The following is a 25,927-nucleotide window of genomic DNA, read 5'->3' on the forward strand; positions in this document are numbered from 1 at the left end:
CAGGCCTCCCCCTGTTGCAGGCCCCCAGGCTATGTTCAACTGGTGTAGTGCCTTCTGCACGAATGGGTGTACTTCTGCGGGTTCATCATGTGTCCTTCTTACTGTCTCATTCTCATCTGCTGTGGTGTCAGTTGACTGAGATAATTCAATTACTGCTAGTCAACACTGTCTGCCAATACACAGTTCTCTGGTCAACCTTTTATTGCCATTTGCCATGCAATGCATCCCTGCATTTTCACTAGGGGAGGAGCGGGGGGGAGGGGGCGTTGACTGTGGCCATGCATGCACATTGCACATGATGGCTGAACTTGCCCTTACCCAGCCTTCATGTTTATCGATTGACATCATAACGTACTTGTTGATGTAGATAGCTGGTAATGTACACATGTTCTGCACTGCACCCACCCACTTCTGAGCCATGTTACACCGTTCTACATGCCTACTCACTTCTGCAATGTCAAAGTGACATGGCATGTATGTTCAGATTGTCATCTCTTCACTGTTATAAAACACACGGGCACAGATGCATCCCGTGACACATGTACTCTGTATTGGAACACCCTAGCGGGTCGTTAGCAAAGTTGATTGGTCAATCTGCAGCCTATACTAACTGCTATAGGCAGCAGATTGATTATAGCCTGCCAATCTGGTTGTAATGACTGTGCAGCTGCCTGCACATGCATATGTGTACACTTTCACATACATCAAAGCAAGCAGCGTTGTAGCTTCTTGCTTTGCTGTATAGGATGCTGTCCATATTCACCATACGGGTGTATTTGAACACTTTGACATATACATATGCAAGCAGATTCAACGTTGTGTAGTGCAACATTGCAGCTACTTACTTATGTGTGTGAAAGTGTTTATTTACACATGTGTTCTCTTCAGATTTTTTGTTGAATGACTAATATGTTGTTATTTAACGTAAATGCTGCTGAGATTTCAGCATTGCGCCTGTTATGTTCAACTTGCACAATCCTGAAGCTGCATTGTCGTGCAGTATGTGTATGCCCAGGCCCACTTAGCAAATCTGGTGGAGCCTGGGTGTGATGATTTGACACACTGAATAATGTTTGTTGGTACATTCAATGTGCAATGTTCTGAATCAGGCCCTGAGGGGTGTTCTAGAGGCTTCATGGACCAGCAGCTCAGACCATACTAGGCGTCATGGTCCCTCATGCCTCGTTGCAGGCCCTCGCTTTGCTCGGGACATTCACTATGTCTACATGCCCCATGACGCCCGGTACAGGCCGAGCTGCAGATGGATGAAGCTATATTGGTGATGGTGATTTAGTGATGCATGTGTTCATGCATATTACGTGTGTCATGGTGTGTTTTGATTCACTTGCAGCTGTGGCCATTTGGCTGTTCAGACATGCTTATGGTATGTGCCATCTCTTTGTTGCCATCTCTCATTTCTGCCTGTGATATATGCCTGCCAGAGGTGGTGTGTGATGGAGGTGATATACTACATTCAGTACGTGTGTAGGCTTCGCAATTTACACGCATCCATTTCTGCTTTCGGGATGCCATTGCATATCAATGCTACTGGATGCATGCCGGAAATTCTGTTGTGTGTGACATGTCTGTTTCATCTGTTGGCTGTCGATGTGATGTCTATGTGTGTGTGAGTTATGTGCTTCTGACATGTGTACTCATGTTTGTTTTTTCACGTTACAGGTGATGACGCAATGGAGCCAGAGGATGCTGATGTCATTCCAGACACAGGGTTGCTATTACATCAGCAAACCGGCACAAGTGGGGGTTGTGGGGTGGTAGACCACGAGAAACCACTTGTGCTCCAGACCAGCGTGTCCAGGGCTGGCAAACAGTCAAGCTCTGATGATCGCTCTGAGCACGATGTAGAGTTGGATGTGCGTCATGTCCATTTGTCGCTGGTGAGTGATCCTGATGTGGATGATCTTCTGTCCGTGACACCTGCACGGAGGGGCCAGACAGTGTTGGAACCTCCGCCTGTGGTGGTTCTGGATGCACGGTCACAATCCACATCAGTTGCTGATGTGCTTGGGACATCATGTCAATGGAGGGATGTAGTCCTGCTGCCGTGGGCGGTGCCAATCCAGTGAGGACCATGGCTCCTTGGGCCCCGCAGGTGTTATATCCGGCAACACGTTGGCCGTGCGCCACTGGGGTGTACTGAGTGGGAGCAATCCATTTATGCAGTTCAGATTAACAGGGGACAGCTATTGATAAGATTGCTCAAGGCAAGGAACGTGTGGCCCAATCCGTGCTCCCCCTGCTGGGCAGGTGGAGCTCCAGCAACAGGCAGCGGATTCCACGGCCCGCTTACTCAGGCTGGGCATGGTGGCCTCAGACAAGGTACACCGGGCTGAAATGGTGTCTCTGCATCAAGCACTTGCTGCTCACGCAGAGGCACACATGGAGGCCATGAGGGATGACCATCAATCCCTCAGATCTACTCTGGGTGTGCTTAACATGAGGCAGCGGTCAGAGGAGAGGTTGGAGCAGCTTCAGAACTCCATCTCAGCTGAGCTACTTGCATGCCGGGAGGTGCTCCAGATGTCATGTGAGGCCATGCAGGCAGAACTCTCTGTTACATGTGCTACCTTGCAAGAGGAAGCACGCATATCATGTGAGGTGCTGCATGCTGACCTACATGCCATTGCCACACAGTACCTGGCTTAGCAGACCCGCAGGCTTATTGCCATCGAGGGGCAAGCTGTGCATAGGCAAGGTCAGGCAACTGTGCCACGTCCACCTTCTGATTTCCATCCAGATGGTGACTCGGACAACGATTTATCTTCCACGTAGGTCGGGCCGTGCAGGCTTTGAACCCATGGAGGTTTTTTTTTTAATCTCAACATCATTGCATGTGGCTGTTGAGGTGCACCTTGTACCTCCCCCCTGCTGCCCCCCCCCCAGGTCGTATGTGGCCATTTTTATTTTTTTAAATAATGTTGTTTGTCTATTGTGCATTCATGAGACGGTGTGGTGCTTTGTGGCTTTTGAAAGCATCCACTGTCTGTTCCAGCTGGGCCCATAAAAGATTGTCTAGTGTATGTGTTTGTGGCTTGGGGTCCAGACACATATGCCACTCCTGCTTCTGCTTCCCATGGGCTTGCAAGGATGGTTTGGTGTGACAGCAATTTACACAAGGGCATTGGACTTTTGTCATATCTGTGGCAAGTCTGCTGCTGTAATACTTGTGTTTATACCCCTAGTGGGGTTTATGGATGTTTTCTCCACGGCATGTCTGCAATCAGTTTTGGTGAGTACATTTTTTAACTGTGCATTTATTGAAGTTGATTATTATTTTTTTTTCATTTCTTGCCTGTATACGTGCTTGATGCACTTCATGCTGTTGACTGCACCCTTTAGCTGTTAAAGCCACACTGATGGTGGGAGGGGGCCGGGTGGTGACAATGTCAAGTTGGTACGTGTTAGGTTCAGCCCCTGGCAATTGTGGCAAGGGTGGAAACATTAGGAATGTGACCCAAGAACCACAACTCACAGTCTAGTCCTCACTTGCGATGTCCACCTAGACTACTTCTCCGCTCCGTTCTGTTTGGACGGCATGTTGTATCTGTATTCTCTCTTGGACTACGCTTCTGCGTGATGGCGTAGTTTTCCTACTGGACTACAGCTCTTTTACTCGTTTTTCACACTCTGGTGGCTTTAGTCCCTGTTTTTCTTCCTAATAATGTACTTGTTGCAGATCTTTCCGCCCGTCTCTCAGGCAGTTGTTTCCATGTACTTGTACGCTGCCTCGGTTTGCCTCAGTACACTTCTGTACCACAGCATCTCTCTCACTCCTATCTTTCATCGATTCCATCCATACCTTTATGTTCACTTTGGCCTTTACCAAAGCTATTCAACTGTTCTGGCTCTTAATTTGTTGTCAGCTGTTTCCGGAAATCTAGCATTCACTCTGCCTTTCCAGACTTGTGCAGTCTCTGCCTTTCTCCATTTACGCTATCAAGGATATTTTGGGTTTCAGCTCAACCATCCAGTTGTACCAGCTTCCTTGGTTATTTTCGACTCATATTTCAGCTCTACCCATCAGTTGTGGCATCCTCATTGATTATTGTGTACTCAAATTCCTACCCATCCTGTTGAACCATTGTACAACTGTGCAACCTTGGAGGTTATTATATCATTCAGCTTGGACATGTACTTGGCCATATTCTACAACGTCAAGTCATCGACTGGAGACTCTTCCAGGATTTTTGGTGCCTAGAGGCTTTTTCCCTGGTTTGGGGGTTTGGCTCCTTGGAGTTCTCTGAGATTTGGTATTTTTACCGGTCAAGGTGGCCTCTGAGGGTGCTAGACCCTATTTACATAAAAGGAAGAACAAGGAAACAAATGGTAAGGGGGAGCCTGAAGCCAGGTAGACTAGAAGGAAGAAGTCGATGGACCCCAGAGACATTTCTTCTGAACGTCAAGGTAATGAGGAAATGAGGGAGGTGCTTTTTTTGTCGGACAGCATGCTTGGGCTACAGTGATTGGTCACTATCTGACATTGTCAATGTGGGGTACCTTGTACCTGATGTGTTCTGCTAGTCAATAGCTGTTCCTTTGTAGGGTTTACTTTTCAGGTGTCAGGGGATTGGTGTGGTTTGACACACTGGGGTGTCCACATGGGCAATGTTCACATGTGATGTGTACAGGACACTGAGGGTCACTTAATTTCACATACATGTATTGAGCGCATGTCTCTACTGACACACACACTTACACAATGCACCACCACACATATAACCACCCATCCATGCCCAGACATGAACACAGATTGCCTTCTCTGCCATGCTGTGTCCCTGCAGCGCATGATCACTTTCCATTTTGGGATCGTGTACATGCGTCACTGGGTAATTTTTGTTGCTTGTCCTTTTTTATATGATGCTCAAGGTGTATCCCCAACACAATGGCCGCTCACTGTGCTGTGTGCTGAGCAGTGTGTTGCAGGAGACACACACAGCACACAGTTTTTGGATTGGCCAATGTGCATGCCAACAGGCATTCTGTCTTTTGTTGATGGTACCGCTGGTGGCATGCATTTGTGTATGACTTTGTATGTGTGGGAGGTTTTTGGTCAGTCATTTCATCTGATTACATGTCAGGTGTGATTGTCTCAGGCCTGTTTCCATTTATCACGTGGCACTTTGTGACTAATTTGTCATGTGTTGTGCATTTGGTTTGCTCTTTTGGTGTTGCATGCCATGTCATGGTGGGCCGACGAGGGTGATGGCGTTTGAGAGGGTTTGGGTGACATACCAGTGATTTTCATGGCCTGTTTTGCAGGGGGGTGGTGTGATATGCACCTTGCACGTGTTCCTTTTGGACACACCGGATTGGTTATGTTTAAGTAGCTAGGGATGCACACAATGTAGCACTTCCATGGAAACATTCTCAGGGTGGTAAGGTTGTGACCGTTTACTGTCTATTTGTCATCATCGATTGTCACCTGGTATGTGCCAGGCCTGTGTGCACTCCGCAGGGGTGGGTGTTTAGGTGAAAAATGTGGTACAAGTTGGGTCCGGGATGCCTCGCCATGTGCCCTTTCCCCTCCCATGAGCAGCATCTGTGCCTGTGGTTGGGGATATGGGAGCACCACCATGTCCACCGCTACGTATCGACGTGTTGCAGCATTTTGCAGGTCACATGCTGCCATAATGATCCTGCACACTACTGGGGGTGCATATAGTAGCTGCCCACCAGAGCAGTCAAGGGAGTGGAAGCGTGACTTCAGCACTCCGAATGTGCACTCTACTATGCCCCTGGTTGCAATATGGGCTGCGTTGTATCTTACCTGGGGTGGTGTGGTGGGGTTCTGTATTGGCATCATCATGTGGGTGCTCAGAAGGTAGGCACTGTCCCCTGGGGAGGTGATTATGGTTGTCATTAGTTGGGTTTGTGTATTTGTCTGTGTGTGATATGCATGCATGTGCACAGAGATTTGTACTCATCAATGACCCATGTGTCGCCATGCTTCCCAACCTTCAGATGCCGGCTCAGGGTGGACATTCTGTATATGAAACTGTCATGGGTAGACCCAAGATAGTTTGCATAGACGGAGGTGATGATTCCATGGGCATTGCATACAACCTGTACGTTAATGGAATGCCAGTGCTTGCGGTTGCGGTAGATTTTCTCAGTGGCCCTAGGTGGACGTAGGGCCACATGGGTGCAATCTATGGCACCAAGCATTTTGGGGAAGTGTGCCACCCGGTAAAAGTCCTGGACCACGGCCTGCCTTTCTGCGGTTATTCTGGGCATGTATATGTGCCTGCGGACAGCGTGACTGCGTGGGCTGTGAGACACGCCCAACTATGACAGATGTCTGCTGAAATGACCCAGTGGCCAAAAAATGCAGGACAGTGAGCACATTTTCCAAGGGTCTAAGTGCTTTGGAGCACAAGGTGGGTGATGTGAGCTTATCCTTCCACTCAGTGACCAGGTCTAGGATGATATGAGGTGGATGCCTATACCTGCCATAGACCTCGTCATCATGCATCACAAAAAAGGCTGGTCCTGGGCAAAAAAATGAGGGGCCTGGCTATTCTCCTCCTCCTGCAATGTCCCACGATCACTGCTGCGAGAAATGGGAAATTCATTGCAGCTGTATATACGTGTTTGTTGTTTGCGTGCACTTTTATACTGCAGGGGGACGCTTCCGCCTCCCTTCGTGTGGCGGATGTGTTTATAGCTGTGTGTGTCTTTTGGTGTGCGTGGGTTTCCCCTATTGGATTCCATGAATATGTGTTGTTCGCACACGTATGGGCGTTCCATGTATTTCCCAGTAGTACTTCCCCAGTTACGTCCCTCGTTTTCACATGTTGCTTGTAAGTGATTTCAATCCGGCACATACCCAAGTCAATGCCTAGCGTGTAATGGACAACTGAAATCCTTATTTATTTTTGTCTAAAAGTTCTTTATTCTGAATAATGTACCACTCATATCACGCCCCTCTCCTGGAACCCGCCCTAGTCACCCTGAACCAGGAATCAGGCTGGTTTGCAAAGTTAAAATATGTATTTATGTATTTACAATGTAATCAAACTATGTTTTAATAGGTACACAATAATCACCAATGGGGTGATGCAGCAGTGAATAATCTCTTTAATACACAAGGAGTAAAAGTGAGCAAAACAATTCAGCACAGAAATAATACTTTTGTGTGTGTGTTTAGGTTAGATAGCACTGTGGTTGAAGGTTCCCCCTGCACACCCCTCAACCCCCCAATAGTCAATCTAAAGAGATAGGAGGAGAGAGAGCAGTTATTAAGGAATGGCATAATTCAACAGAATATCAATCCCAATTTCCCACAGCAACACACAGGAAAAACAGAATTGAGTGGCAAGCTGTCAGAATCGTTTTAAAGTTATTTTGGGATGGATTTGCAAAAACACTTAATATGGTCTAAATTGCTGAAATTGTTATGATTCTTATGGGAGAAGCTTTGGATAGTTTCACACAAACACTAGCAATGATTTAAAACCAAGAAACAATTGGAAATCTGAAAATTGAAATTGCGAGCACTCAAAAACTGTTTTACACATGTCAGAATTTCCCTAAACAAAAATTCCAGGCACACTTTTCAATGTGCGATAATCGCGATACAGGGAGAACTGTATGGATTTGGAATGCAGTTTTAGATGTGAATGTAAGCTACAAGCAGAAGTTTAAATTTTGTTTCTAGCACAAAAAACGGAGGAAGTTATGGATGTTTTAGTGGAGGTCGTTTTTTTCGAGAGAGGCGCAAGAATGGAAAAAAGGAATGCACTTTTAAAATGACAAATGGGATTTCTTACTCTAGAGGATGACTATGAATAAACGAATACCACACAGGAATACAGCCACTTCATCAGGGTGACTGCCTGCAGAGGAGCTTGCCTTCTTCAGATGAAAAATATCAGCGCAAAGATAGTTTTAACAATACTAGTACAGGAGGAAGATAGGATGGTTTGGATGGAGAGTTCAGACAATTCAAAATACTCCTAACAACACAGGTTCGGAATCCAAGATAGGATGGGTTTGAGATAGGGATTGACTATGGAAAGTACATATGCTAGTGACACAGTTATTTCTATAGATACTCACTAGATATGTTTTTCAACGGAACCATCAGGATTCTGGTCAGGGAACTGGATCTGGTTTTAGGGCCGACTGTTGGGCACATCGGATTGGGCAGCATCAAGGCGCTCTGGTCACCGCACGGCAGCGGACTGGATTGGATCTGCAATGGCACTCTGGTCACAGCATGGCACAGGATTGGATTGGGTCTTGATTATGATGGAAATTATTTCCAGCAGGCAAGCAGTACAGCGCAGCCCAGCTGTCTTTTGGTTCCCCTTAAAATTGTGTGATATTGGTTCTGGAGTTTGAGGTCTAGCTGAAAGTGGTTCAGCTATGCAATGGGTCTTCTGCTTTGCCACGTTCTGGAGTCTGGATCAAGGAAGATGTAAAGTCCTGCAGCAAAGTTCTCCGCCAGCATCGGGATAGTGAGTGAATCTGTCTGTCCTTATCTGCCCTCTGCTGTCTCTATTTATGCTATTATAAAGGGTGTGTGTGTGCTGGTTTAGCCTAAGCTCGCCCCTTTGACAGGCGATTGGTGAGAGCCTCCTCTCTGCCTCGATAGAAGGAGATAAACAGTGTGTCACCTTTATGGTGTGAGTTTATGAGGCTTAGAGTACACCCCATGCTGCTTGAACACAAAATCTACTTTTCACACAAGACATATTTACACGTGAGTAACCTCTATAACAATCACATATACAGATTACATATTTTGTGTAGCAGCTACTCTTCAAAACCCTGTCACCGTGGGATCTTGTGTCTGCTTTTCACCGGATTTTGTCCTTTTCATCAGGAACACAATGTCCAATTTATCAGCAAATGTCTATAAGTGTGCACGTATAACATGGGCATAAGTGTATAAAGTTTCATACTTCTAACAGAAATACATTTGGTGTACAATCACATTTTCTGCCGCTTCTTTCCAGAACATGTCACACAATTTTTACGCCTCTTGAAATGTGCAACCAAAATTTAGATTTACAATTCTGTTACTTTTGTATTTTTGACAATTTTAAGTGGTAAATTGGAAGTCTTTAAACAAAATGTTCCTAGTGAATGTTCAGCCATTTTACTACTGTCCTCACACCTAGCATGTCCTGCTTTGCAGTTTGCCATTGTTTCCTTCCCCACTGCAGACCAGGTTCTTCCCAAACCCTATAATTATCGCTTTGGTGTGATTTCCTGGTGGAAGGAGAGGCCTTGCCTCTGTGAGGAAAGCTGTTATTCCAGTTTGGTAACGTTAGCCAGCTTACTTTAATTGTTACTTCTGTTGAATTTTCCCTTAGCATAAAACAATCTTGTGGGATCAAATCACAGCTAAATATGTATTCATTATTTTAAACCATGGACTCAAAACAATTACAAGATGGGTTACTCTCAACAACAGGCCTCTTAGATTGCAAACATTTGATTTCAGTTTATACATGTTTAAAGTTTAGTCAGGCAGGCTACTGACAGCTGTCATTCAGGCGGCCCTGGGTACTGCACCCAGATTTTGACAGATTCACAGACAGGGCAATTTTGCTGTGGAAACCCATTGATGCTTTCAGCTTTTCAGGACATTCTAAGTTCACAATGATTTCTTACACTAAGTGAATTGTAGCAACCAGCAAGAATTTTGTATGTTTGCGGGTGTTTCGTACCAGCATTCTGCAGTTTCAGCAACAAAGAAAAATAATTTAAAGCAAGATTTTGGGGTTTTCTTTAGCAAAGCACTGCTTGTTCCTTCTGTACTCCATGTTCACAAGTTGTGGAGCCCAGTGACATGTTTCAGGAGTGAGATCTCTATTCCACCACTGACAACATGCATGGCAGATTGGACAGCCATCTTTTTGTGCAAAGCGTGATTTTCAGAGGTTTTGGCACGCACAAGGGTTTTGCAGCCATTTTACAACTTTTGGCACCATCAGAACACAGTGATGCCGCATGGCAGAGCAAAAGTTGGTCAAAACATCCCACATGTTCCCCATTCCGCGTGTTCCACCACCTTTCTAGTGTGTGTGCTGCACGTTGTGCGCTTTTGCTGCGCGTGTTGTGCACATTGTTCGGGATGACGCAGTAACGCCATGCGCGGTTTCAGCACTTCCATGAATCGCATGCATGCAATTTGCACGTATGCGCTGGATTTTTCTCAATTGCGCCACCGATTTTGTCACACAATTATTACGTGAATCGGCCTCTTAATCTCCTGGTCCTATAGAGGGGTAGTTTTAGGCCCTGAGGAAGATGACTGCTATGATGAGTCACCCAAACTAGTGTGGGCACTAAGCGAGCCATAGAATCATGATTTAGGATCGACACATTGATGCCCTACAAAATATGCCATGTATAATTTTCGGGGACTGATGTACACTAGTTGGCATCCTGCAGTTGTGTATCAATTGGGTGTGACTCTGCCATCTCCCGATTGTACCTGGGCTGCAATGTTCATGGGCAACATGTGATAGCACTTGAGCTCCTATGTGGCACATTGTATTCCTGAGCACTTTGTGACATCTGCACTTCATGCACGTTTACCATTATTGCCTTTAGGAGTTTACCTCACTCGATTGATCTGATTTGTCTGTATTTTTATATTGGTGTGAGTCAATAAAACATTACTCTCTGTGGTGCGCATTGTGGACTGGCACAATGTTATATGAGGAATGATGTTCCCATTACTTACATTTATTTTTAGTAAGCTAGTAAAATTCAGACCTTTGGAGAGTGTGTGTAGAATAGGTTTTGTTGGATGTTTATGACTTTGTTTTTAAAGTGGTGTGCAAAGTCATCAGAAAGTTTCTGCAAGGGAGTGTGGATGTTATTGCAAGCTGTCAGGTTTCTAATCTCTTTGTTGAAGTTGAACATCTCTTTCTGTGTGTTTCTGTCTTTTGCAATGGGTTTGGCATAATGCAGTCTCTTTGCTTTTAGAAATTCTGATTACTAGAGCTGTATCTGTTGTAATATGCAATTCTGTCCTGTCATTTCGCCCAAGTTTGTTCTGGTTTCCTGTTTGTTTTCCTCACGGTTCTGAGGGGGGTGCAAACCATCTGGCAGCCATTTTCTTTTAGGATGGGCTCACCTTATCTTGTATCCTACTTTTCTAAAGACATTTTGGTAGAATCACTCTTCCCCATCACTCTCATAAGCACATCTAAAATATATATACATCAGCCAGCTGTAGCAGGGAAGCATTGGGACAGCAGAGGGAACTGCACTAATGTATGTTGATTGCAGACTATATTACAAAGTTAATATTATGGGTATTTGCATATACAAGGTTATCATTTACCATATTTACAGCTATGTGTGTGACATAAGATAGGCTAGGTGTGTTTGTATGTGTATGTGTTTGTGTGTGCCTTTGTAAGTGTGTGGCCTGCAGATGACTTGGTTTATTCACAGAATGACCTCTGCTAGTTGTTTATTTCTCAATGGTGGGAAATTTGTTGGAGCATTGGATCTTGTGACCTTCCCTGCCACCCATGAATTTGAAATCAGTCTGGATACAATGCTCTCTATTCATGGATCTGAATGCAGGCTGCCCGTTGAAGGTCTTTCTCATGTAGCAAAATAAAAGAAGTGATGGCGGAAGGTTTAGAATGAATCTTAACCTCTGGCATTGCTCTGGGCAACCCTTCAGACCATCGTTCTTTGCCTGCCAAGCCATTACAGACGGGGAAGACCGTATGCAAATCAGGCTTGGCCCCACCCCCAAAGGGGTAGTCCAGCCCAAACTGCTAGGTCACATCCCTTCTGCACGAGACCACAAGCATCCCCAAACATGTTTCAGCCTTGTTGGGCGTCATCAGTGAGGAGTAGCTTGGGTCGGGGTGACAATAGCAAAAAGAAAGAGGTGATGGCTGGAAGTTTTAGAATGAATCTTAACCTCTGGCATTGCTCTGGGTAACCCTCCAGACCATCGTTCTTCGCCTGCCAAGCCATCACAGAAGGGGAAAGACCATATGCAAATCAGGCTTGGGCCCACCAACAAAGGGGTAATCCAGCCCGAACTGCTAGGCCACATCCCTTCTGCACCAGACCACAAGAATCCCCAGACATGTTTCATGTTCTCATGTGACATTCCTACACATAATGCATTCTGTGCATATATGTGTATCTGGGAAGATGGTCTTTCATTTGTTCTATATTCAGGGTGGAGTGTGGGTTTGTCCCTAAAGTAGCATTAGAACTTTTGCATAGTTCCAACTTCTACAAGTTGGGTTACATGAAGTTGGCACCCCAAAAAGGCTATAGACTTTGTAGCCTACCTCAATATCTGACTGCTGAATTATGTTTTCCATTTTCCGTATCTTCCCCTAGCAGTCTGGTTTTAACACTTCCCTCACTTTCCTTAGATGTTTAGTTAATGGGACCTGTGATCTGTGTTCTGGTCTGTGTGTGTCAGGAGATGTGTGGGAATGCATATGTTGGTTTGTATGTGGAGAGTGTGAGCTGGTTTCATGAGTGAGTTGGCACTGATGTAGCATGTTATTGATCAGAGAGTTGGACCTGAAATGTGTGGGACAGAACGTTGCCAGCTGTTTGAGTGGGTTTGTTCTTCTTATGTTATGGACTCCTTGTGGTGGGAGACCTTTGAGTCATTTCCCCAGAAGGTCTGGTTTCTTGGATTCGTCAAAACCCTGGTGTAGGTTTTTGTTTGTTTGTTTTCTATTACCTGAGATCAAAGTGCAATGTTACACACGAGTGCAATGCCATAGCAGTTCTCCTTTTTCCCCCAAAAAAGGCATACCACTTGGTACTTTCAATTTGCTTTCAGGTTAATTATAAGGATCTCTCAAAGGAATTAAAAACTGTTCATGCTCAGCTCTCGCTTAGTGGTGTGCCAGTGCCACTTTCTTGGTCTGTACAATACTATCGACCTACCTTTTGTTATTTCGCCGCATGATCAAGAGGGCAATATATCTTATGTTATCCGGCTGGCTGAAGGAAACACTGTGGGTGTTTGCTGTGAAATCTGATTTACCTTGTATAGCCAGAAGGAATGGACATTTAGATATGTTTAATTATGTGTTGAGCCATTTGTGCCTTAGCTCTATCCAGTTTTCCTGCCTACTCAGTGGCACCATTCAGGTTCTAGGGAATTAGGAAAAGGATATTTAGTAACCTTTCTCCTGTGCAATGTTTGAATATGGCAGCAATGACAGCCATCATTGATTGTCTCAAAGATGGGCTGCCCCGGAGAAACAAATACACCATACACTGGGGTGTCTGTGATGTAGCTCAGCAGGTCCACCTCATAATGCCCTTTATACTTTCCTATTGCCTTCCTCATCCTCACTAACCCGTGCTCTGTTTACTCTCATGTAAGAATATCGTTTTGTGTCTAAATGCTAAGGTAATCTCACATTTGAGAATTGGCAAAACTGGGGAAAGAGGGAATGCAATAGGAGTATGTGAGACTTAAAACATGTGTTTTTGCAAATACTAAAAACAAACAAACCCTAGACACTAGCAATCAGTGAAAACATGCGCACCTAATTAAAATGTATGGCATAGAGATACGTTATCAATCCTAAAATAAACACAACTATAAAAACAAGAAATGTGCTTTCTAGCCTCTTTACATTTAACTTTGGAACTGGGCAGAGCCCACAATGATTTCTAATGGGAATTCCGGACGAACGTAGACACCGTTAGCACTTGCAGTGGAAATCTCCTTGGAATTTGCAGTTTCTCTGCATTCCAGTGATCACTTGATCGTTTTTGCTGAATAAGGAACTGGAAGCACTGAATTCAACAATCACACTTTCTGCACTCCTAATCAAAATGGCCTCAGCTAAAAGTGATTTAGAAATTCTCCATACAAAACAAATGAATCTGTTGAGAAAAAAATGCTATGTTGATTTGATTTCGACATCACGCTCTTGCCTGTCCGTATCCATATCTCCATTCAAATTAAAGAACACATTAATTAAGCACTCCCCGGTCCAGATGTCAGTGCACATTTAAATCAAAAAACACAATTTCTATAGATAAGTTCATTTATCTTAAGAGTCGCCTCAGGTGTCAGTGCACGTTTCATTTGACTCAAATTTAATGATGACAATTTATTTTTCTGAAAATCATTTAGTAGACTTTGGAGATCTTCTCAGGTGTCAATGCAAGATTAGCTCAATTTAGAGAAAACATCAGATTAAATCTGATCAATTACTATCACATAGTTCAATTAAGGGTTCATGTGAGAGTGAAGTCATTTTTAATTTCACCTTGGAGCGTGGGAGAAGACAGTGGTAGAATTAGCTCAGCTGTAGATGTGTTTCCAGCTGTTGCCGGAGTCCCTTTTAGTTTTATCCTTTCACATGGAGAAAAGTGTAAATCAACAATATTCGCATTGTTCGCATGTAAGAAGAATGGTCCGATATATATGTATTTGACCTTTGTTTAATAAGAGATCATTCATTTTCACGTTTTAATTACATGCAGAATTGTCTTTTTTTCTGAGTTGCATTTTGGAAAGAAAAGATTATGAGCCGCTCAAGACACAAATTAAAACAGACAAAAACAAAATAAGGCTAGCGATGGTAATACAGAAAAGAACTTTGGCTATTGGTCAGTCACCTGACTACCATCAATAGGTGTAGGCTAAAACAAAGGGTGTGAAAAAGTTTCAGTAACCATGACAAGTTGACAACTACTCAACTATACAAAGTTGCAAAGTTTGACAGGTTTGTCTAGATACATGGACAATTACATTTTTTTTTTAAATCACATCATTCATTTAGTGAATCTTATTTCCTGCCAATAGTTGCTGCATCTAAAAATCAACGCACAAGCTTATGTTTATGATTTTCACAAACATTTCGTTGGCTTAGAATGAAACATTGCGTAAGCATATTCGTGGAAGTTAACTACTCTTGAAGCAGAAAAACAAGCATGCCTAACCACATTTACATAAGTTTCTTACTGCCAAAGCATTTGTAGCAGAGAACAAACACACATAGCCACATTTGAGGAAGTGACACAGACTCACTGTGCATGACTCACAAGCAGAAGTAGAAGTCCATGATCACACACAACACATGCACATTTTGGTCTGCCTGGCTACTTGCGCTGTCACTCTGTCTTTGACTGCCTCTGTCCCACGAGTGATTGTATTTCTATGTTGATATGCTTCCTATCAGATTTACGTTTAGTGACATGGATGTGGGCTTCTTCCTATGTTACGTGTCGTGGTGCATGCTTAGGATGCTGAAGTGAAGAGGGAAGGTATATCTTCTCCAAGTTGGGAACTTCAAGTGGCTGTAGGTGGCCAAAAAAAAGAAGAGGAAACTAGGTGTGCAGTGCATTCCAAAACAGGTCTGTCATCTCTGGGGCAATGTGTTGCTCAATGAGCCTAGAGAGTCTGGTTGTGCAGCTTACAAAGACCATGAGACGCTTAGCAGAAGAAAAAGAGTGTTGAAACAGCACGACAAAGTGGCATTAAGTGTGAGAAAGTTGCTGGGCACATCTGTATGTCACGTTCACTACATGTAACGTTTTGACTTTTAAAGAATTTTAAAACATTCTAAAATGGCTGCCGCATCCTTGTTGTCATCGGTTGCCTAGCAACCACGAGCGAAGCGCATTGGCTACGAGCCGTATTTAGAGTGCCCACCTCTGTCGGAAGGAGTGAGCCGGCATTCCCCACGCAAGGCACCCTACTTAAGGCACTTGGCCTGTCTGTGCCTGTCGTGGCCGTCCTGCCATCGGCCAGTTTCTCTGGCACATCAAAAGCTACGCGAGCCACGTGAGTACTTTTCACACTCCCCAGCGTATCGGGGTATGCTCCCAGCTGACCGAGCAGTAACCACCCATTAGCAATATTGGCCAAGCTGTTTTACACCTCGGGTTCACCACTGACACTAAAGCCGCCTCCAATCCTATCGCTCAATGCATACTGTTGATACTCCATCATTACCTTCTGCCAGTGCCCAATTCACTAGTACACCCTAGCCAGCCCGTACTCCCTGCTGTTCATTACCGTATCCTGTAATAACATTGTATGGGTCCGGATGCTTTGCTAGCCAACCCATGGCACCATGCCTCCTACCAATGACAATGACAATGCCCTGCTCCGCTGTGCTCATGAATCCTGCTGCCTCTGCTAGTTAATGAATACTGCCTTATGCCCAACTGATTGTTGCCTGCACCCAATTGATTACTACTGCGTGGATTGCTGCCATATGCTCTATTGATTACTACTGTATTGATTGCTGCCATATGCCCTATTGATTACCACTGCATTGATTGCTGCCCTACCCCCAATTGATTCTTGCCATATGCCCTATTGATTACTACTGCATTGATTGTTGCACTACCCCTAATTGATTGCTGCCAAATGCCCTATTGATTACTACTGCATTGATTGTTGCCCTACCCCTAATTGATTGTTGCCCTACGCCCAATTGATTACTACTGTATTGATTGCTGCCATATGCCCTATTGATTACTACTGCATGGATTGTTGCACTACCCATAATTGATTGATGCCATATGCCCAATTGATTACCACTGCATTGATTGCTGCCCCACGCCCAATTGATTTTTACTGTATTAATTGTTGCTCTATGCCCCATTGATTATCACTACATTTATCGCTACACTAGACAGTATACGCTAACTTTTGGCTACACCAGAAGCTACAACAGCAACTTGCACTCAGAGTATCCAAGATTCTGCTTGTCAAATTTAGGTGCCTCTTGCAGTATGTATTTCTAGTCGCTGCTGGGATTGCCAAATTTAGGTGCACTATGATGTATGCATTCTAGTCATTGCTGGGATTGTCAAACGTAGGAGGTGCACTCTGATGTATGCATTTTAGTCGTTACTGGGATTGTCAAATTTAGGTGCTCTCCGATGTATGCATTTTGGTCGCTGCAGGGATTATCAAATTTAGGTGCCCCTGTGCTATCTGTCTCCCACCATGTGCACTACCGAGACTTGTCTTATTTACACACTTTGTTCCCTACTCTGGACTATTCTAACTATCACTACAACAATGGCCCACACTAACTCCACACCTTGCAACGTGCAAGAGAGAAAAACGCGACTTAGAGTGAGGCTGCCACGCCTTTATGACCTTAAAAACAAAAGAACTAGACCACCTGGCTCTATATCAACTCCAACTGCCTCTGACCCTAATCCTTTCGCCCGAGCTCCAGAAAGGCGCCTTAAAACACAAACTGTCTTTCTCCATAACCAAAACAGACCTAACCATCCCAATCCTAGACTCATCCAAGAAAAAATCACAACCCCTACCTTATCAGGAGCCCTTACTAATGCGAGGTCCCTCATAGCACATCATACAGGAATTGCTGACATACTTGCTATGGATAACCTAGATCTCCTCACTATCACTGAGACCTGGCTTCATGATGCCGCAGGTCCCACACTCATGATTACCATACCAGACAATTAAAATATACTAAGAGTCGATCAGCCCAACTCTAGGGGAGGTGGCCTAGCCATCATTGCCAAAACTAAGCTAGCTGTTAGACTTATCCCACACCTAGCAATTACATCTTGCGAACTTCTCGCTGCTAAAATACCTATCTCTAATAATAGTACACTAACTGTCCTTCTGGTGTATAGACCACCAGGCCCATTAGGTAACTTTGAGGAAGACCTATCTAGCCTCTTCACTAATAACATCAAAGATTCTACACATCTCCTATTACTAGGTGACTTTAACCTGGGATTCAATGATGATAAGGACAAACAGGCCCAATCCATCCAATCAATCTTAGTCGATCATGGCCTCACCCAAAAAGTTCTTGCCCCTACACATATAAACGATGTACATTAGATTGGATAGCCAACCATAACTGTGCTACTACCATCTCTAATATCTTACCACAAACCTGGACTGACCACCACCTCATCTGCTTCTCATCCACCATAGAGCCCCCTAGATTAGATAATCCAGAAATAGCACCACCTATGCCAACTAGAAGTAAAAACGAAATTACGGCTGTTAAACTCCTCCCACTCCTCCTACCAGCTCTCCCTGCTAGCACTACCAACTCTGACCCTAATATGCTAGTTGAGACCTTCAATAACACTATGTCCAAAGCCTTGGACATAATTGCCCTTATCAAACTACGCAAAAGTAAACGAGAATATCATCTCAATTCATGGTTCACCCCTCACCTCAAAGAACTCTGAATCCAAAAACATAAACTCCAAACTATCTGGAGACATACACCCTCAATTGAGAATAAAACTCTGCTCGACGACCTTGCTAAAAAATATAAGAAGGAAATAATTCAAACTAAATAAGACACATTTAACGAGAGAATTAGCAAAGCTAACTCTAACTCCAAAGAACTCTTCTCCATCCTCTGGGAAATGGAAAACCCGATTGCTCCCACAGACAATGTCCCCAAGGATAAGCAGTGGTGCACCAGCATCCAAAATGCCTTAGCTAATAAAATCACAACCCTACAATCTAAAATTGCAAAGAAAAAAGTGTCCTTGAGCTCCATTGGAACTGTTGGGTGTCCTGACCCACGTTTGGACTATTATGCTGCAACATTTGGTGCTGTGGGCTTAGGAAATCCAAGAGGGCAGAAAAGCCCACATTTGCGCCAGAATCCTAGAGAACTGTGCAGTTTTGCGCACAGCAAAGTGGTCCCCTGACCTGCCACCCACCAGTGCAAGCATGATGGGCCAGGAGTGCCATGAGTGAAATGTGTGCCAAAGGAAAAACAGCAGTGCCGGTTGGCTAAAAAAAGCGCTTTAAAATCACCTTTGTTTCCCTGAATGTAAGCTCAAAATGCCTATTTTAAACATCACAAGATATTCCAAAATCTCAATGAACACCAGCAGACATTTGGCAGAATGCATTCTTGTGTGCATACAAAATCTGGAAATATGAAGAGCCCAAAACAATGTTTATAACAAAACTGGCTGAGCTGTGGATGTCAGCAGCTTAACTGAAATTGGATTTAAAACCACTAAAATCGAAATGTTTAAATTAAATGAGTGACCTACTTTTGAGTGTCACATAGTTTGCAACTGTTAAATGTCATAGTTTTGAACTTAGAATCGGCATTCTAGCTGCATGTGTGAAAATTGTAAGTTTGATTTGAATGAAGAACAAACATGACATTTAGCTGAACCTTGGCTTAAAGAGATTGAATTCTGCCTGACAACTACCCCCGACAGGAGTTGAACTGGCTCAACAACTCTTCCCAGGCCTGGCTGCATCCTGCTGCCCCTGTCAAAAGGAGATGACACCTCTCTGATTGAATTAGGGGAGTGGCACCTGGGGACTACAGGAAAGTAAACAAAGCACTGTCCCTGGCTCAGGCAAATGTTATGTTAGGGGGGTCGTAAATGGCTTCCTCTTGGAAGGAGAAGTGGGAGGGGCACTGCATCTGTGAGCAAGCTGAGCTTGGGGGAAGTGGAGAAACCAGAAATTCCACCATGTGCTTTGGAAAACCACACCCCTTTGGGGCCAGAGCATGATTTTAAAAAGATGGATAATTCATAGTGCGGACTTGTAAAAATTATATAAATAACATCATCATTCTTGTGATTTTTCTGTGCTCATTTTAAGAGTTGTTAGGACCCTGTGGTATGTTCCTGGGGATAGTAGCGGAAAAAAAGGTTGTTACTCCAAATGTATGCATGTTAAAAATCTGACACTTTATCATCTGAAACCCATATCCCTGGTGCACATTTGTGTAAAATCTGGAAAGGTTTAGAGGTCATGATCTGGATGAAAAGGGCAGAATTCTGTCATCAGTGGACACGACATCGTACAAAGACAGGGATCGGATGGTCTGGTGCTACAGAAAATATGTTAACTGGACCTATAATATTAGAAAAATGGTACATAGATAAATATGTGTTTCGATCAGAAATAGATTTGTGTGCAATTTGACAAGGGGAGGATCCTCTGACCATAAACCTACCTCATCACTCTGACTCACAACCCAGTTCCCCCAATCAAGTGAGCGAGGAGGAACTGGCCAATGATAAGTTGAGAGGGTTGGGCATGCAGAATTAGCTGACCCACCCTCTTTCTAAACACATAAAAAGAGCCACTGGAAGCCAGACAGGACTTTCACTTTCCACTTTCTTGCGGTACGCTTTGCCGGGAGACTCCAGACTTCAAATCCATCAACCTCCAGAGACCAGAGATCCAGAGAGACCAGAGATCCAGAGAGACCAGAGATCCAGAGAGACCAGAACTGTGCAGTGCTGAGAGCAGAACCAGAGACCAGACCGCTGTGAAGAACCGCTAGCAGTAGTCCAGCCAATCCTGACCCGATCGGTGACGAAGCCGCATTCCTGTCTAAGTTTATAGTGTGAGTACCCAGTCAGGACTGTGAAAAACCCAATCTCTTAGTTTAAAATAATCTAATCCAAACTATTTTAGCCTATCAGAACTGCCTCCTAGAATCATGTCATTCTGTCATCTTTAAAACTGAAAACTGTCATCTGTCATTCTGAGGTTTAAAATTTCAAATCTGAAAAACTACCTTTACTAAATCGGCCGTATCTCCGGAACCGTTTGTGCTAGGAGCGAGTTTTAACTGTTATCTTAAAGCTTAGATTCTAAGCTTTCCAACGAGCGTAGACCTCCTACTCCTTATAGTGCCTCCGTAATTGCGCTCGACGCACGCGACTAAATTTGCTGCGATTTGACATTTTGCTTAATTTCAGCCACGTGTAAAAAGATTTGTCCTTGCTTTCCTTTGATGAAATTCGTTTGCAACCTGACAATCATTCATAGAGCATTGCTAAAGTAATCCTGAACTAATACAAAGTATCTATCAACTATCCTGAACCCCCTAGAGGGAATTAAAAGCCTTTTTAGCATATTTTTCACTTAATTGCAACCACATCAAAGTATCTTGCCTGTGTTTAAAACTCCTACCTGTTTTCCTCTAAGCTTTCTAGGGGGGAACTGAATTATATTTGATTGCATTCCTGAGAACTGTGTGCTTTCCTCCCATCTCTTTACCTGGCATAGAGGCGGGGGGGTGAATTGTCAAAGAAAAGTGATTACATTGTCTTTTGTTGAAGTCATATCAAGTTTATTTTCTGTACTGCATTTTCATTCATCATTGCATTGCCCTTGAAGCCATAAAAGCATTCTCAGCTACTTTATCCTCTCTATATCACTTCTAAGCCATCAAAAAGAGTGTACCACTGTAACATTATCCATTGTTGATCACTATCATCTTCACAAGTGTGCTATCAAACATTAATTTATTATAAAAGTGTGATATATATATATATATATTACGTGGCCATGTAGTTATGGTTAAGTTGCTGTTTCCATAGGAAGAGCACTTTTTGGGTGGCTTATAACTTCGCTCTCCCTGGACGGATCCTCACCAAACTTTGCAAAAAAAGTATTTGGGTCACTCTGAATTTTTTTTGCACAATTTGGTGAGGATTCGTCCAGGGGGGGCAAAGTTATAGGGGGGTCCCAAAACTTTTTTTTTCCCATAGACTGAATGGGAAAAAAAATTTGCTCGCGCCTCCAGCCCAAACCGCTGGACGGATTTCCACCAAATTTGGACCAGGAGCAGCGGCTTGGTCCCGAAAGCGTGCTTTTGCAAATTTGGTGAAAAATCGGCCAGTAGTTTTTTTTAAAATTACCAAAAAGTAGGTAAAAAAAAATTAGTGATATCTGTGTTCGGTTCGCGGACACACTTCCCTGTTCGCTCCGTGGACAGTGTCCTGATTGGCCAATCGTCTTGCGTGATGTTCGCGGACATGCAACGTGTTCGCTGATTGGACGGCGTGGAGCGTGAAGCGCGTCAGATTTTTTGGTAGCGCCCGCCATCTTGGATTCGCGGACGTCCGCGGACAGCGCGGTGAAACTTTGTTCAAAATGTGTATTTTGTAGAGTGTGTTGGTGTGTAGGAGTGTTTGGGGAGGGTGGGAGTGTATGAGATAGGATGAAAGTTGTGTTTTTTATGTGTTAGACGTTCTTTTTGTATTCAATTTGTTTGCGGACATCACGGGTGTTCTGAAATGTTCTAAATAAACTGACTAGGGGGTGTTCTAAGGACTCAATATGTGTCCGTTTTGTTCGCAAGCAAAGTGGAACTGTTCTAAGAACACTTGCGGTGTCCGGGGAGTGTTCGTAGGGGGTGTCCTGAGGACGCTGTCCGTATTGTTCTCTGTCAAGTTGAATGTGTTCTAAGAACACCCGCGGTGTCCTAAAATGTTCGGAAATAAACAAAATGGGGGTGTTCTGAAGACGTTTTTGAGAACACTCCCGGTGTCCTGAAATGTTCGTAGGGGGTGTCCTGAGGACGCTGTCCGTATTGTTTTCTGTCAAGTTGAATGTGTTCGAAGAACACCCGCGGTGTCCTGAAATGTTCGCAAATAAACAAAATGGGGGTGTTCTGAAGACGCTTCTAAGAACACTCGCGGTGTCCGGAGAGTGTTTGTAGGGGGTGTCCTGAGGACGCTGTCCGTATTGTTCTCTGTCAAGTTGAATGTGTCCTAAGAACACTCGCGCTGTCCTGAAATGTTCGCAAATAAACAAAATGGGGGTGTTCAGAAGACGCTTCTAAGAACACTCGCGGTGTACGGGGAGTGTTCGTAGGGGGTGTCCTGAGGACGCTGTCCGTATTGTTCTCTGTCAAGTTGAATGTGTCCTAAGAACACTTGCGGTGTCCTGAAATGTTCGCAAATAAACAAGATGGTGGTGTTCTGAAGACGCTTCTAAGAACACTTGCGGTGTCCGGGGAGTGTTCGTAGGGGGTGTCCTGAGGGCGCTGTCCGTATTGTTCTCTGTCAAGTTGAATGTGTCCTAAGAACACTCTCGGTGTCCTGAATTGTTCGCAAATAAACAAAATGGGCGTGTTCTGAAGACGCTTCTAAGAACACTCACGGTGTCCGGGGAGTGTTCGTAGGGGGTGTCCTGAGGACGCTGTCCGTATTGTTCTCTGTCAAGTTGAATGTGTCCTAAGAACACTCGCGGTCTCCTGAAATGTTCTCAAATAAACAAGATGGTGGTGTTCTGAAGACGCTTCTAAGAACACTCCCGGAGTCCTGGAATGTTCGTAGGGGGTGTCCTGAGGACGCTGTCCGTATTGTTCTCTGTCAACTTGAATGTGTTCTAAGAACACCCGTGGTGTCCTGAAATGTTCGCAAATAAACAAAATGGGGGTGTTCTGAAGACGCTTCTAAGAACACTCGCAATGTCCGGGGAGCGTTCGTAGGGGGTGTCCTGAGGACGCTGTCCGTATTGTTCTCTGTCAAGTTGAATGTGTCCTAAGACCACTCGCGGTCTCCTGAAATGTTCGCAAATAAACAAGATGGTGGTGTTCTGAAGACGCTTCTAAGAACACTCGCGGTGTCCGGGGAGTGTTCGTAGGGGGTGTCCTGAGGACGCTGTCCGTATTGTTCTCTGTCAAGTTGAATGTGTCCTAAGAACACTCGTGGTGTCCTGAAATGTTCGCAAATAAACAAGATGGTGGTGTTCTGAAGAAGCTTCTAAGAACACTCCCGGTGTCCTGGAATGTTCGTAGGGGGTGTCCTGAGGACGCTGTCTATATTGTTCTCTCAAGTTGAATGTGTCCTAAGAACACTCGCGGTGTCCTGAAATGTTCGCAAATAAACAAGATGGTGGTGTTCTGAAGACACTTCTAAGAACACTTGCGGTGTCCGGGGAGTGTTCGTAGGGGGTGTCCTGAGGACGCTGTCTGTATTGTTCTCTGTCAAGTTGAATGTGTTCTAAGAACACCCGCGGTGTCCTGAAATGTTTGCAAATAAACAAAATGGGGGTGTTCTGAAGACGTTTTTGAGAACACTCCCAGTGTCCTGGAATGTTCGTAGGGGGTGTCCTTAGGACGCTGTCCGTATTGTTCGTTGTTAAGTTGAAAGTGTTCTAAGAACTATTGCGTTGTTCTGAAATGTTCGTAGGGGGTGTCCTGAAAACGGTGTCCGTATTGTTCGCTGGCAAGTTCAAAGTGTTCTAAGAACACTCAGATTGTTCTCGCACATTAAAAGTTTCCCATAGATCATAGTTGAAATGTTTGACTCTATGGATGTGATATGCTGCGGTGGTTGTTGCCAGGGCATAGAGTCTTGGGTGCATGGCCATGCACCCAAGACTCTATGCCCTGGCAACAACCACTGCAGCATATCACATTCATATTTGCTTATAACTTTGGGTGAAAAACAAATGTATAAGGAAAAAAGGTATTAGATGCTATGGATGTGATATGCTGCTATGGTTGTCCTTATTATTGTATACTTACTGTTTGGTCTAGTAATGGGAGTCCATGTTTTTCTTCTTCATTTCTGTGATAAAAGAAAATAGCATGTTAGTATTAGTATTTTGTAATGACTTATTACATTGTATAAGCAATATACTTTTAGTTTTTTTTCGACCCTCATATTTAGTAGAGTAAAAATCAGAGTACTGTGCAATTTGCTCAGTTTCTGTATTTGTTGCTAAAATCATTGGGTCTGTGGGAGAAAAAAAATCCATGTTGGATTAAAAAAAAAAACTTTTTCTGTTATGCTACAGTTTATTTGTTTGTTTGTTTTTAGTGTTCACTTGTTGTTTCTGGCTAATGCTTTATACTTTGCTTTGTTGTATTTTTTTTGGAGCAGTAACAGATTCTTCATTTGTTTTGATATTATAAAATTTTGGAGCAGTTAGATACCAATTGGCGTATTCTAACTGTCTATTTTTTTAATATATTTTAGTGGTTTTGATTTATCTATTTGGATATTGTTAAATTTTGGGACAGTTAGATACCAATTGGCGTATTCTAACTGTGTATTTTTGGCCTAATTTAGTGGTATTCATTTATCTGATTAGTTGTTGTAGAATCTTTGAGCTGTTAGATAGCTTTTGGAGTATTCTAACAGTTTATATTATTTTAACACAAATTTATAATTTTGGGACAGTTAGATACCAATTGGCGTATTCTAACTGTGTATTTTTTGGTCTAATTTAGTGGTATTCATTTATCTGATTAGTTGTTGTAGAATCTTTGAGCAGTTAGATAGCTTTTGGAGTATTCTAACAGTTTATATTTTTTTAACCCAAATTTACTTAAAGGTTTAAATACAGTTTATTTATCAAATTTTGGTTTTAAGAACATCAAATAAGCGTTTGTAAGATTTGCTGGTAATCTCTGCTTTAGAGTAATGGTACTATCATTACATTCAAACCATCCACATTTCTTTTTTATATATGCAGTGTAGTGCCCTGAATTGGTTGTGGCTCCTGCATGGTAGATTATACCTATTGTTGTGAAGGTTTTCTTACCAAGTGATATTTGACCATGTGTGAATCCAGTCAGCTTGCAGTTGTTTTTGGTACCATCTGCATTGTAACGTAGAAGCATTAGTATTACATATTTACTATGTGTTTGTATTACTAACGTGGAGCGATTATCTGAATTGCAGGTAGAGCATAATCTACCATGGTTTGCATTTTGTACAAGTTGCTGAAATGGAATGGATTCACAATTTGGTATTGATATATATATGAAGGGTTCATTGGGGATTTCTTCTTGTGTCACATTGTTGCAGAGAGTGCATGTATGTTTCCACATGTATGAAATCTGAAAGATTTCATTTATAGGTATGTTTTTGTTTTCCAGTACTTGCAGTAAGTACATTAGAAATTCTTGTGGATCTTCCTGTGAGTTTATAGTGAATTTCACCATTCCAGCACAGTAGTCCAATTGTCGTCTTATTCCAAAAACACTATCTGGGTAATTCATAGAATTTCGCAGAAAAGTGTCGCAAGCGGCTGGCGCAGAGTGTCCGCGTGCGATTGACTGCGTCAGGCACGTGCGCTAAAACCGATTTCCGCGCACAGCGTATTCATGGATTTTAGGCTCCCAAACCAGCCGTGGCGCAGAGAATCGCAGCGACCCTGCAGCAGCGCCAGTTA

This window comes from Ambystoma mexicanum, chromosome 9 (genome assembly GCF_040938575.1).
Source record: "Ambystoma mexicanum isolate Mex_15411 chromosome 9, UKY_AmexF1_1, whole genome shotgun sequence".
In the NCBI taxonomy this organism is placed as follows: domain Eukaryota; kingdom Metazoa; phylum Chordata; class Amphibia; order Caudata; family Ambystomatidae; genus Ambystoma; species Ambystoma mexicanum.